This window comes from Thunnus maccoyii, chromosome 6, assembly GCF_910596095.1.
Source record: "Thunnus maccoyii chromosome 6, fThuMac1.1, whole genome shotgun sequence".
NCBI lineage: Eukaryota > Metazoa > Chordata > Actinopteri > Scombriformes > Scombridae > Thunnus > Thunnus maccoyii.
Window position 1 is genome coordinate 30348746 of NC_056538.1, and position 12177 is coordinate 30360922.

At 39.5% G+C, this 12177-nt stretch overlaps 1 long non-coding RNA gene, 1 other non-coding gene and 1 pseudogene across 2 annotated transcripts; all 3 read right to left on the reverse strand.

Moving 5' to 3' along the window:
• Positions 1-570: 570 nt before the first annotated feature.
• LOC121898347 lies at positions 571-6643 on the reverse strand. The gene is made up of 2 exons (XR_006096437.1): positions 6606-6643; positions 571-1919 (listed from the first exon to the last, which is right to left on the reverse strand). It is a non-coding gene; the product is annotated as an uncharacterized LOC121898347 (long non-coding RNA).
• On the reverse strand, positions 4698-4877 carry LOC121899586 (annotated as a pseudogene).
• Positions 6644-10000: 3357 nt separating the features above from the next.
• LOC121899592 lies at positions 10001-10164 on the reverse strand. Its single transcript, XR_006096775.1, has one exon. It is a non-coding gene; the product is annotated as a U1 spliceosomal RNA (small nuclear RNA).
• Between the last annotated feature and the right edge of the window lie 2013 nt (positions 10165-12177).

The window sequence follows — 12177 nt, forward strand, 5'->3', positions numbered from 1 at the left end:
CGGAGCTCCGACGCTCTCTAGTGGACGGAAGACCGAACTGCACTGAAACACAAAAACACCACTAAAAATATCATCATGTAAGTTAAACATGTGCTTTGAAAAAGTACAAGTACAAGTTAGTCATAAAAACAAACAATATACTATAATATATAATAATAATAAGTATTTCACTTATGATACTTAAAAGTACATTTTGCTGCTAATATTTCTGTAGTTTTACTTAAGTAACAGTTTGAATTCAGGACTTTGACATGCTATGGAATATTTTTAGATGACAGTATTTCTACTTAAGTAAACAACCTAAATACTTCTTCCACCACTGGATAAGATAAAAGGAAAATAATATAATAAAAAAATAAAAATAAGATGTACATGAGCAATACAACTGTACAACCTGAATTTCAGTGAAAGTGGCATTGAAGTGCAAAGACAATGAACTAATGAAACACAACTGAACAGAAAGGAAACTGTACAACAGTGGTGGGCAAACAGCGGCCTGTGGGCCAAATCTGGCCCTCCAGCAAAAACATTTGGCCCTTGAAGAAAGCTGAACTTTTCACTTTCATAGTTAAGATCAAGAGTCATTTTTGTCAAATTTGTATTAATATAAGTTGTTCTAATTCTGTTGTTCCTCATTTACTAATGGGAGAAATGACATTTGCTGTTGGATGCAGTCCTAAAAGAAACAGTTTCATTTATCAATTATAGAAAGAAAAACTGTACCTCCTAATTAAATAACTGCAAATGCAAAAGGTAGTGTCTGTAGGGACCAACTCAAGCACCATGTTCAGTCAAACTTGGGGTTCAGGAGACATTTCAGTCAGCCAGTGAAGAGCTCAAAGGACCCGCTGGGTTAGATGAGAATGGGGTCAGCCTTTTCGAATCACCAGGTACAAAACTTTATACAAACATATAAAAAAAGTTATCAATACTACTTTCAATATGGCAAGTATCAAATGCACGGTACATATACACTCTATGGTCTACATACTATAATGTTAGTGTAGTATTTTTGAATATGTACTTTGTTGGTGCACATATAATACTGCTCATTTTATAAATGTTAAACTGTTTGTTATGGTTTATGTACATCCACCATAGACAAGGTGTGAGTGTACCCAGGATCCTCTGGAAATGAGAATTTACCAGGTGGTTCGTACCACAACCATCAACGGTGCAGACATTTCCTGTTACAAGGGTCTCTGTGGAAGTAACAGCCTGGAAGGATTCCACAAAGCTCTGCCTAACATGATTCCAGATATGGTTTATTCCGTATGTTTATAACTGTTTAAGGTATAACCTAATGGGAGAGGACTGGAGCCTGAGGCAATTTCAATTTCATTTAGCAGCCGCTTTTATCCAAAGCGACACACATCTGAGAGCTGATACAACATAAGCAATGATCTAGTCAGGAGAGAACAAGGAGTGTAGACCTGACTGAGAGAGTTCAGGTAGGCGGGAGCTGTTTTAGTTGCTGTTTTGAATTTGATGTGGGCAGCAACTGGGACATGTGCTGTTTAAGGCTGGTTTAAGACCAGCCGTGCTGCTGCGTGAGGCAGCAGAATTAAGGAGAGCGAGGTGGCAGATTCCACAAAAAAGGAAATTAAATGAAGAGAAATACATATGGCATAAGAGAACAGTTCTCATATTAACCATCTTAACTATCACAATCAAATTCTCATTGGCTCTGGACAAAGTTTGTAATATTTAAACAAAACATCAGTTAAACACTGGAATGAATCACAAATCGAACTAAACAAATTTGTGGCGTTATCAAACTAATAAACATTAAAGAATAATTCACTTTTAGAAGCACACAACAGGCATAAGAGGACACAGGTCTGGTTGGTGGCAGCAAACAGAACAATGTTTTCTCCTCCTAGTTATAGGAGCACTGAGTGAGAGCAGATTGAGTTCACCTGTGTCTAGTTGACTACACAGGTGTGCCTGTTGTTCCTCCCAGAGCTCAACATGGTCATGGCAGACATGGAAGACTTTCAACAATAATAATTTATCCACTTAAGCAACATCCCATTTCTGCGCAGAGGTTGGTGCTGAAAATATTTAAGGGTTTGTTATCATCATGTTATGACACATTTAATCATTTTATTGACATTCACAGGTCCCCACCGTGCAGCGCGACCCCATCAGGTTTACCTGATTCACGGAATCGCTCGGTGGAATTCGGATCGAAGTTCTGACACTGTGAATGGTGACAAAGGTTGAAACCACAGAACCTACTCGGCACCTCTGATTGACCATTTGAACACGTGCTGCCAGCAGCTGTTTGGTGAAACCGTGGAGGAGAATTTCCGTGCCAATGTGATGAACAATTGCTTGGTTTGGAGTACCTGTTAAGCCAGAGCACAGGTGAATCCTTCTCACTCAGAGACATCTTAATATTGCAGTATTGTTTTGTTTTTATTTAGTTTTACATTGAGGGTAAAGGCTCAGCTGAGTGGTTCACCAGCATCGGAAACGAGCACTCCAAAATAGTTTCATTTGTGCTGACCTGCAAGGAGTCCACTGAGAAGCTGGAACCGATGTGCCGTGGAGTCATGGAAAGGTTTCTGCTGGCCAATCAACCTGTGCCCAAAATCCTGTATGTGGACTGTGGGTGTTGCCGTGCGCAGGGCCCGTCAGCGGTGAAGACTTTGTTCCAGCCTTGGGTGGACAATGGGATGGTTGTGCATCTGAACATCTTCCACTTAATCCACCAGTTTGACGCAGCCATACGCACAGAGTCTCACTCCAAGTACACTGCACTCAAGTCTGCTCTAGCTGGGGCAGTGCTGGCCTACAGCTGCACAGACCTGGAGTTGCTCATCAATGCCATCACAGCGAAGGACCCCGCAACGCTGAAGTCTGTCTCCGATAAGGATATTGTCCGCCTGTACATTTCCAGGGAGCAGCTCAAACACCATGTGCGGAGGGAGGGTCACACTCGGGGCTCAGGAAACATTCTGGCTCATCCACCTGGCCATTGAGGAGCTGAAAGGTCCCGCTGGGCTGGACGAGAGTGGAGTGAGCCTCTTCAAAACACCTGGTATAAAAAAAACTCAAACAAAATAGTTATTACAACATAGATATGGATAGTCTAGTGTACAAAGTGAATCTAACACATTGTATGTATGTCTGTGTATTTACAGCGGCCATTGATGAGATGTGGGAAGGCCAGCAGCAACACCCGGAGTGCATCCAGGATCCACCAGACATGTGCCTCTACCACCTCTACCATCACCGGACCTGTGCCCTCCTTCTCTGCATCTATGGTAACCCCTGAGATTGCTGGCCCCTCTACACAGCCCATAATGCCTGCCAGTCAGGCTACCTCTGGGATTGCTGGTCCGCCTACATCAGTCCCTCCAACTCTGCCCATAATGAACGCTACTCAGACCACTACCACATCAAACAGGACTAGCAGTACTGCATTCTGGGTGAGAGCTACGCAATACAAGCGTAAGATGAAGGAACAGCCCACAGAAATAGGACGCAAACTGTCGCAGGTGCAGAATTTCCCTCTCTGTACACTCATAAAAAAAATACACACACAAAAAAAGACTTTCTGCCCTGTAAAAATGATGTCCACATCAAAAGGTCTGGACAACAGAGTGTACGGCAGCTACGAACACTTCGTCTCTGTTGTTGACAAGTTGGAGGAATGAGCTGTAAATAAATCTGTAAATATGGTACAGTTGCATTGTATATATTGTAAATAGTTTTCATTTTCATTAGATTTCATTAATCATATTCAATGATACCTTTGAAATTGTCTAAACTGTAGTGTTGTGGTGTTGTTAACAATTTGTTAAATAAGGTGATCTGGAGTGAGGATTCTTTGTCTGTAAATAATTGCATCTCACTGGACAAACTGTAAATAGTTTTCATTTTTATGACATTTCATTCTTAATCATTGTTCAATGATACTTTATTGTCTACACTGTAGTGCTGTGTTGTTTTCTAAGTGTTCCCTCACTACTCCTGTAATCTCCTGTAGACTCCTGCAAGACCAGAGAAAGGAAAAAGACAGAAGAACAGTGAGAATTTTAATTAAACTTTATAATAAAGTTTGTTATTGTCTCACCTAACAATCACTTTTGAAACAGTTGCAGAGTGTAAAGACCAAGAACCATTGACAGATCTGTCATCTGTACTGTACATAGGAATGTAATGTTAACTCTGTACTACATAATGCATTGATTTGTTAATTGTACCTTAAACCTTGACAAAAAATTAAGTATTTCCAGATTCTTCTCTTCTTCACCGAGTAACAGTTCACTTCCTTAGACAGCTGCTCTATTCACAACAGAGCTGTCTGACAAATTAATTAGAACCTGATTCACAAAGTCTGAATTAAATAAAACTTAAGTTTGATCAATACTTCACTGCAGTTTTAATAGTATAGACTGTGTTGAACAAAATAACTATAATGAAAGCTGTAAAACCACTTACAGTATATTGTGTTTCATGACAGCGTCAGATTGAATCCATCCATATAAACATCAGTATCAACACCTGCTCAGCAGATGGCGCCATGGACACGAACAACTTGACTGTGGACTTTCATTCAATCACATCTCCAGCAAAATGCACTGCACTACAGCTCATCCCCTTTATAAGCATTTAGCTAATGCTATTTGGCACTCTGTTTGTGTAGATGATTTTATATGCTATATATCTTTATTTTCACCGTATTAGGGGGGTGCACCGTTCCTGGAAGTACTGCAATACCAGGTCGATGCGCGGAGTGGACGGAGCAAGCCCCTATTCCATCTCCCTGTTCCAAAAATCAATTTAATATATGGTCCCCGGATAGGGGACGTATCAGATATTAAACTGATAAGAACAGATTTTTTTTTTTTTTTTGGAAAATATATATTTTATTCAAAAACAAGCACAGAACAAAACATTACGGTACAACAATATTGTACTTTGTGGCCCCGTGTAACAAGGTATGAAACAGAACAATGTTGAATGAAATATGAAACACAACTTCATGTGGAGTAATTCGAATATCCTTTAGCATTTTATGGCTTATAAGTGCTAAAACACACACTTAGAGAACATTTCATTTTGCAGGAAACACTGCAACTAGCCAAAATTGCATCAAGAAAACGTGGCCTTTCTCTGCCTATCTGAACACGTACCTCCAGAAAATTATAACTAAAGTGCAAAAGAATAAAACAAATAAAAGTGCATCAATAAATGTAGTCCTGAGTTCATGTTGCCTATCCCTTTCTAATGTCCGCTTTGTGATCTCCGAAGACCTGTTGGATACAGTATCTTCCACTTGTCTTTAATGGAGTCCCAGCCCCACTTCTGTATTTCAAATATGCATATTTTTTCAATTTCCATTTCAATCCATTTTAACACTCCGCAGTCTGTCCATTCAAATGTCCCGCTGATGACTGTCTGTCTGGAATTCCACAATTTGGCTTTAGTCAGCGAGATTAATGTCACCAACGGCAGGAGGTGCTTCTTGTCCACGTTTTATATTAAACTTCACCACTATTTCGTAATCAACTGTATTAAGACAGGTAAAACGACGTTTCAACATATTCCAAACTGAGACAGCAAAATGACATTCCCATAAAACATGACATATCGTTTCTTCCGCAAAACAGTTGTTTCTTGGACAATATTTATTTCGTGTCAGCCTGTGGTTATATAAAATGGATCTTACTGGTAGTTTGTTGTGTAATACGAGCCAATTAAAATCTTTTAGTCTGTTCCCCAGCCCTTTTAATTGAGCTCTTGTCCAGGTTGTCTGTGTTATATGAACTATCTCTGTTTCACATGACTTCTCTATTAACTTCTGATAAAAAACTCTGTGTTTTTTAACTTCATCTTTGTTTCGACACTCCCAGTTCTTCTTAGACCATTTGACGATATACTGGAAATACTCTGGCGTAGTTTCTGCCTTTGGGATACTGTTGTCCCACAATGTTACAAAACGGAGAGGGATAGTGAGCCAGAACTTCAAAAAAACCTGGCATTTGTGTACATAATCCCTAGACAGCAGATTACATATATTACAATGAAACAATACATCCAATTTTAGGGGGATGTTAGGAAGGTTTCTTCCACCATCCTCTGTGCACTGATATATTCGTTCCCGTTTTATGTATTCATAACCTCCCCAGAAAAAATTAAACATTATCCTAGTCAGGGGTTTTCTAACGGCGGGGTGCATTGGAAACACATATGCTAGACGTAACAACGTTGGTAGGATATCTGCCTTAATAGCCATTACTTTTTCCCAACATATGTCAGATTTCTGTTTTTCCACAAACCAATTTTTTTGTTAACCAGGTTTAAGAGAACAGTTCTCATATTAACCATCTTAACTATCACAATCAAATTTTCATTGGCTCTGGACAAAGTTTGTAATATTTAAACAAAACATCAGTTAAACACTGGAATGAATCACAAATCGAACTAAACAAATTTGTGGAGTTATCAAACTAATAAACATTAAAGAATAATTCACTTTTAGACACACACAACAGGAATAAGAGGACACAGGTCTGGTTGGTGGCAGTAAACAGAACAATGTTTTCTCCTCCTAGTTATAGGAGCACTGACTGAGAGCAGATTGAGTTCACCTGTGTCTAGTTGACTACAGGCAACACAGGTGTGCTCGTTGTTCCTCCCAGAGCTCAACATGGTCATGGCAGACACGGAAGACTTTCAACAATAATAATTTATCCACTTAAGCAACATCCCATTTCTATGCAGAGGTTGGTGCTGAAAATATTTAAGGGTTTGTTATCATCATGTTATGACACATTTAATCATTTTATTGTCATTCACAGGTCCCCACCGTGCAGCGCGACCCCATCAGGTTTACCTGATTCACGGAATCGCTCGGTGGAATTCGGATCAAAGTTCTGACACTGTGAATGGTGACAAAGGTTGAAACCACAGAACGTACTCGGCACCTCTGATTGACCATTTGAACACGTGCTGCCAGCAGCTGTTTGGTGAAACCGTGGGGGAGATTTTCCGTGCCGATGTGATGAACAATTGCTTGGTTTGGAGTACCTGTTAAGCCAGAGCACAGGTGAATCCTTCTCACTCAGAGACATCGTTAATGACAGACCCAGTCCAGTCCCCAAGTGCAACATATAACAGCTGAAAATGCAAGTGCAAGAACTAACTATTTTTTATGGTATTTTATCTGAATATGACTATTTATTATGTATTTATATTTTTTATACATACATTCATTTATTTAATGCTGCTAAATGGAGTGGATTGCTGCCAAACTAAGTTTCATTGTGTTTTAATATGCAATCACAATTAAGCATCTATCTACCTATCTGCAATACTGACATTTGCTATTCTTATTTTAGAATTGCCTGAGTGTTCATTAATATTTAAATGCAACAAATGAATGCGAAACGCACTATACTGAGACCAATAGGTTACAATCCAAGATGACAGCACACACATCTACATTTGTTTAGTTTGTCCTATGAGATGTGTCTGTTTTTTATTGTTTGTTTGGCTCCAAAGTTCAAAAATTGTCTCTGAAAATCCCGACTATACTCTGCTGAACTGAGGTTTTTTTCGTTGTCTGGATTATGCTCTATTCCTCGCCGCCGTCCTCTACCTGCTGCTGGGTCTATCACTCTGTCTCTGCCACACTCCTCCCTGCCGTTCTGTTGCAACTAACAGCAGGTGCCTCTCATCCTCCTCCGCGTGGTTCTCTCCCCCTGCTTGCTCCGTTGCTGGCTTCCTCCTTGTGTTCTTGCTGCTCTGCTGCTGGCCTTCTTCCAACTCAGGTGCTTCTCCTCCCTTCCCCTTTCCCCAACTTCTATTCAAGAACCATACTATTTAAAACTTGCATCTGATTTTATTGCTGAACCCTTATCAAGTGTTTTTAACCTCACTCTCAGTCAAATTGTCATCCCAAAAATGCAGAAATCTGCTCATGATCTCCTTGTGTTAAAACAATTATAGGCCTATTTCCAACTTAACCATCTTGTCGAAGGTCCTTGAAGGTAAATGATTAACTGAAGGAGTTCCTGAGCACTATTAATATCCTTTCATTGCACCAGTCTGGCTTCAGAAAATGACACAGTGCCATCATGGCATCCTTATAGGTTGTTAATGATATAATTAAGTCACTGGATCACAAAAAAAACCTGTCCTGCTCTTTTTATCGATCTTTCAAAGGCCTTCGATACAGTAAATCACCTTCTCCTGAAGCAATGGCTGCTCAATCTTGGGTTGTCTGAGCAGGCTGTTGGCTGGTTTGAAAATTACCTTTCTGAAAGGACACAATGTGTTAAATTTGATGGCACTTCCTCCAGTGTACTATATGTTGCATTAGGGGTCCCCCAAGGTTCTGTTCTGGGTCCACTTTTGTTTACTATCTATGTAAACAACCTGGGTCAAATGTTCCTAATGCACAGTTTCATTTCTATGCCGACGATACTGTGATCTACTGCTGTGGTGCCACCCTTGCTTAATCACTTGAGTATTTGCAGTCTGCCTCTGGTATTGTAGAGTCACGGTTGTTCGATCTGAAACTTGTGTTAAACACTACAAAAACCAAATTGATGTTGTTTTCTAATGCCCAGAAGACTTCAGCTTCTCTTCCGAATATTGTAACCTTGCATGGCAGTCAGATTGAATTGGTGTCACACAACAAGTATCTAAGTATTTTAATTGATGGTCATTTAACCTTTAAATTTCACGTTGAAAACTTAATAAAGAAACTGTAGCTAAAGCTATGTTTTTATTTTAGAAACAAATCCTGCTTTTTCTATGTTGCCAGGAAAAAACTGGTTGAGGCTACGTTCCTTCCCTTGCTCGACTATGGTGATCTGCTGTACATGCAGCCCCTGCCCGATGCCTGCACTGGCTGGATACTGTGGACCACAGCGCTCTGAGGTTTGTCACAGGCTGCAAAGCTTTCTCACCATTGTACTCTATATGCCAGAGTTCAGTGGTCTTTGTTGGCCTTCGTTGGCAGCACTTCGTATGCAGACTCACTCACTACCAGTGAGTGAGTCTGCATACGAAGAAAAACAAAGAAAAGTTTTTGTCCAGTGAAAATGATGTCTACATCTAGGGGGTTGGGCAATAAATTGTACAGCAACTAAGCAGATTTTACCACAATTGTAGACTAACAGGAATTGGTGATTGTTATTGTAATAATTGTAAATACATTGACTGTAAACTATTTTTCATAATTTGTAGACTCCAACTAAAAAAATTCCACTGACATGGTGATTGATTTGTGTAAAAGTTAAAAAAAAGTTCTCGATTTTCTGTGGAGACAGTCACTAATGTTAGGTCTATCAATATCGTTAAAATCTAAAAATGATTACAGTGGAATTTACAAACTACATGGAGGTAAAGCCAGTCCTGTGACTGAACACACCCACCCAGCCTCAACTATGGTAGGCTTGACTGTGAGTGGTTAGTTAGTGAGTGGAACAAAGAACATGTACCATAATTATAAAAAAATATATATATTCAGTGTAGAAAAAAACAGGACATTTGGCTGATACCAGGTTGCAGTACTGAGATGAAAACAGGTAAATTATAAAGCCAGTGATTCACAAACTTATTGACTTGTGACCCTGTCGGATGAAGCAGTGTCTGTTTGCAGCCACTCAAAGGTTAAATGTCTGTAAGTTGTGAACAGCACCTTTTCCATCTCAAATTGATTGATCTGAATACTTTTTTAAAAAATCCTGTTAATCATCTTTAAATAAGATTAATTATCCCTCAGTGTACTGACCATATTAAAAAGGGAGACGCAGACTGCAAAAGAGCCGTAACGCCATATAAATGACCTTATTTTCAGTGATTGTGATAATGTTTTATGCATCTCTATACATCAGACTAATCTTGTAAATTACTTCCTTAGGTACAATTGCAACTACAAAATACCAACATGGATTTTGGATAAAGAGCATTAACCTGTTTTTCTGTCATAACTCATCACTGAGTGGATTTTATTATTTATTTTTCACATTATTATCAGGGGAGAGCGCGAACGCAGTCCCCCACTACCAGAAATTATGCAGTCGAGATTCCCACATTTGGGGAATTCGCAGGGGTCAGCACAACCGGAGTGCAATGGCTGAGCCTCGCCCTGGGTGAACCACCTTCTTGATCATGGTATCTCCCCTGCCAGGTAAGTATGAGTTGTACACATCACAGCCAGGGAAGTCTTTCACAGACATACCATGCTGACTGATGGTGCTGACAATCAATACATCATCAAAACCACAGCCTATAAGAGGCTGTGGATCTGCAGGAAGTCAATACAGAAGGAGCACTTTTGTACTAAGGCTAACAAAGGTTATTTACTTTACCATTTATATTTTACTTAAGTAAGGGCTTGTATTCCCATGATGCATTGCTGTATTTAAAAATCAACAGCTGACCTAAACCCATTCACCTATTTTATCAATTTTACCTCCAACAAATGAGTAACAACCCAACAGAAAGTTCAGATGAGCCAAAGATAAATGATACTGCAATCAAAAGTTGTTTGATATACATTTGAAATTCAGAGAAAAGAATAAAAACACAAAGCACACATTTTTCCCTCTCAAATTTCAACCACTTCCTGTTTCTTTGTTCACTGGTGGTGGGCAACAGACATTCCTGCTGCTGCCACCTACTGCTCTGGAGTGTGAACTACACTGTTTAAGAAATAGCACATTGAACCAGAGACACACAAAATATAAACACAGAATGTTTTTTTCTGTATAAAACTAACAGCCAGTGGTGGAAAGTAACTAAGTACATTTAGTCAAGTTCTGTGCTAAAGTATAATTTTGAGAATTTTGATTTTATGCTACTTAATACATCCACTCTACTACATTTCAGAGGGAAATATTGTACTTTCTACTCCACTACATTTATTTTATTTTACCATAAATGACAGTAAAACGCAGTAGACACTGTTTATTTGTGTTATTTGCCTAATTTATGTGCACTCGTTTCATTTCAGCTCAGTGTGAGCATCTACTGCATTTGCTCTCATTTATGGTCGCTCCTCTCCTATGTTTTACCGTGGGCGGGGCTGAGCGATGTGCATGTACAAAAGTGTCCTCTTACTCTAAGTGCAATAAAAGTTTCGTGAGTAAGAAGCCAATAAGAGTAATGTAATCCATGCAAAAGATGGACAAACAATGACGGGCTCAGTGGAGGCTCAGTAGTCGATGACTGTCAGCCATTGGCCCAACCCTTGCTGTGTTGGTACTTTAAAGTTAAGTATTAAGTATTTTCACTTTTATGTGAATGAGCTAACCTAATAATCAGACTGAACTGACATCTAATTTTAAAACTACAGTGCACTTAAGCTAAACTAACAGATTCAAACAAAGACCGTTTTGGGATCTTCCGAGAATAAATCAACATTTTCCTACATTTCTCACGTGGAAAAGGACAGTGAACACATTTGCTTTTACAATCTACTTGTCTTCTTGTCTCACTAAGCAGTTAGTTGTTCTATTAATTTAACAGTGTATGTATATCACCACTTTGCAAACAGTCAAACAAAAGTGCATCAATAAATGTAGTCCTGAGTGTTTGGGGGGCATAGACAGGTCTGTATATAAGTTCACATCAACCATCCTTTTCTAATGTCAGCTTTGTGATAGCCGAGGATCTGTTGGATACAATATCTTCCACCTGTCTTTAATGGAGTCCCAGCCCCACTTCTGTATCTCAAACTTGCATATTTTTTTGAATTTCAATTTGGCTAAAATCAAGATCAAGCAGTTGTACTAACACAAAATTTTATCTCCAACCCCCATGGCGATGGCAACATTGGCCACTATGCAGTCAGCAGAGAGACCAGCCGGGCTAACTATGAAGAACACGCTAAGATTTGAGTTGAGAGATAAAGAAGCAGCTTTCAAAGACAAGAGTGTCATTTGGAAGAACAGTACCTTTTTAACGCTTTGAAACTGAAACCTGAAGATCTTCTGTGCCTGCAGCAGAATGAAGCTAACGGCTACTACGATGTGACTTTCACCACTAGCACTCGAATGGAAGAAGCATATGAGTTAGCTACGCAACAAGCTAGCTCACTCCTGAAGGCTTTTCATGTGTCGTCATTGTGTCGGAACAATCTTCATATCGTGACCGTCCACATGTACAACCCCTGGGTGAGTGAGGAGACCGTTCGTTACTTCCTCAGCA